The following is a 3,394-nucleotide window of genomic DNA, read 5'->3' as shown; positions in this document are numbered from 1 at the left end:
AGTTTTTAGAATGAATCCACAGATTTCATTCCACAACCAAACATCTAATTTTATAAATTATAACTCCATAGATTTGAAATTATTTGAAATCTCCAGACTCATGTAACCAAACAGGCCCTTACAATAGTTTATAAGTCTCCATGACATCATTGAAAAGATATAAAAAGACAAAAAGTTTCAAATAGAAAATCTCCCTTGCTCTAAAACTATTTTATCCAACTAAATCTTCAATTTCGAACTTTTATTTCCATGTTCTCAAGTTAATGCAGTTGTAAGAAAACCAAAAAATGAATAATATTAGACTCCACAAACTAGGAAAGACAACACTAAACCTATGCATCTCACAAACATCTTATAAATAACAAGCAAAGGCATTGTGTGCGGTATCATTACAGGTTTATTGGGAGCTGCATGTAGATGTTCCTTGTTGACCGTTGAGTTGTTTTCTTTTTGTCCATGAGCAAATATACATAATTAATCCACTCTGATGTATTAAAAAAGTTTCGGATTGCCACAGCAAGTTGCAGATTTGATGAATTAAATTTAGTCAAAGCTTAATTATGATTATGAACTTATGAACTTATGATTAGATATATTTTCTCCTTCGTTATTCCCATATTTGACTCCGAATCCGTCCTAAAAATCCTAAAATCTGTACCTGGAAACATTCAATAATTCTAGACTTTATTCTAGTTTGTATATGTCAAATTGGACCTGATTCAATCACAATTAATTACAAATGATTCTTCCGTTCACCTAGATTACCAAAAAAATATTTTTCAATTCACATATTCGTAAATAATTTTTTAAAGGCCTATTTGGTATATGAATTCAGAGATTTGAAATCTATAGATTTATGGGGTTTGGAGATTTCACCCCTACTATAAAAGCGTTAAACATTTGCACATTTACAAAAATCACAGATGAATCCGCAGATTTCATTCCATAGATTTAGGTTAACAAAACAATTAATTTTATGAATTATGACTCCATAGATTTGAAATCTCCAAATATTTGAAATATTCAGACTCATGTAACCAAACAGGCCCTAAAATCATTTCTCTGATTACCCTCATTTTCAAGCTAATCCGCAAGCATTGTTTGTCCTCAACTCTGTAGATGTGATTATATCTACAACGTATTATACTTGAGATAGATAGAGTCAGATTAATTACGAAAAAAATATTATCTTACTATGACATTTGGCATAGGTCAATAATCAAAACATATGAATTCAAAAATTTCTTCTCCATCAGAGTAAAAGATTGGACTCAGATAGGGTAGATATGAATTATGGGGTTTAATTATTTGTCAAATCATCATAAACAACTTTTAGTAACACTTATCATTCTTAATTAGTTATAACAAATCCATTTTAGTAATGGCTTAGCTTATACCTTCAAAGGGGAAAATGTAGGTGAAATTTAGAAGTTCAAAATTTGTTATCTTATGAAAATATGGAAAATTGGATCATGCATAATCTTGTAGAAGTGTTTTTTCTAATCATGCATGATGGCATGATACATGCATTCTATACCTAATGCTATCATTCTATTGTTGTGAAAAATGTAAGCAATGTGCTTTGGGCAGATTGTCCTGTCACGTTTTGCATTTAGTTTATCCTTCTATTTATAAATCCTTGGTCAATAATTTTTTCTACTGAAAACCGTTAGTAATTTGATAGAAAATCTCAAACTATTCTCGTCAATTTCATTGAGAAACGAAAAAGAGTTGAGTATTTAGATAATCAAATTTTAGAGAAGAGATTTATCATTTTGTTCCTTAAAAAAAGGGGGAAGGGGGGAGAAATTATTTTTATTTGAAGCCTATTTATTAATCTTGAAGCTAAGGTGCTTAATGAGCATTTTATTTCATAAAAAATCAAGTGTTTATGTTTATTTCTTAGAATGTTCATTTATACATGAAAGATCTATGGATGTAGGTTTACGTTGTTTGACAAGACAAGTCTATGAATGCAGCATTACATAGCTTGACACTAAGATATTGGAGGATACCAATAAAAAGGTAAATATATATTGAATATAACTTTTTGAATTTTGTATCATAGGTTTTGCCATTTATTTTAATATGGTTTACAACTAATTTCTAGACTATGAATACATAAGACATTCTAAAACTGAACAAAATCATGACCCTGCAGGTTATACCCCATAGAGATCCATATATTATTTGTATAAAAAACAATTGTGACCTATTACGTTTTTAATTTGCAAATGATGGGGAAAGAAGCAGATGGAAACCACTTGAAATGGAACGGCAACAACATCAGTTAACTTTCTGAATGAATATTATTAATTATTTTTTTAAAAAAATGAATATTATAAACTAACCCTTTCAAAATACACAACAGAATAGGACATTGGCGGATCAATTTCATCATATGGAGGACAGTTGCAGCTAAGCATTGGTTAAAGTAACCGTCATTACAAGATTCTCACTCCCACCTCCAAATCAGCAATGGTGACTGAGGATGATGAAATACCATATCAAGACTACCACAAGAGGAGAGTCGAGAATAACGTAGAACTTGATCTACCAGTACCTCAAGAACCCTAGGAAGAACCAGTAAGCATCTGATCAAGCAGCACCACAAGAACCCCAACAAGAACAAATAGCACCTGACACAGCAACAAACAAACCAACAGCAGCTGATCAAGTAGCACCCCCAAGAACCATTAAGAACTAACAGAACTTGTAGTTGAAGCACACAGTGAAGAGCAAAATAATTGTCAATCAAGAAATGAATGCCCTTCTTTTTTCTTTTTCTTTTTTTGATACAAAGAAAACAAAGATTACAATGTAGTGAGGTCATTTAAAGGTCTTTCAATCCAGATTCTATCACTTTGTCTATCTATGGCTTCATGGGCAAGTTCTTGTGCCATCTCCAGCAAATAGATTGGCTTTATTTTGATGATCGATATCCCTTTTAGGGATGATCCTAGTATCAATAGATCTTGAACTAACTCTAGTGGCCAGGGTTTTTGAGGACGTACGTGGTATGAAGTCATTGATTTGGTCCCAATTAGTCCAAATAGATTCGACGTGTATGTTGTATTGTCTTGCTTTCTCCATTCCTTCTCTCAGCCCCTTAACAATAGCCAAATTGAAAATGTCCCCATCAAAAACACCGCTCCAGCAATGTACGACTTGGTTGTTGACAGTGATTCCCCAACAGCATCCTGTTTTTTTTTTTCTTATCAATTTGATCATAGACTAGTGTATTGTCGGGATTTAACCGATCAAGTGGTCCCAGTGGTGCTAGATGGAGGTCACAATACCAGTTACTAATAAATTTTAACACTTTCATGGGCTGTGGTAGTTCATTCCTGAATTTCATGTCATTCCGAACATGCCATATACTGAAATAAATGAA

This window comes from Hakea prostrata, chromosome 8, assembly GCF_041222555.1.
Source record: "Hakea prostrata isolate BN-2017 chromosome 8, UWA_Hpros_2, whole genome shotgun sequence".
Taxonomy (NCBI): Eukaryota; Viridiplantae; Streptophyta; class Magnoliopsida; order Proteales; family Proteaceae; genus Hakea; species Hakea prostrata.
Note: the sequence above shows the minus strand (reverse complement) of the source record.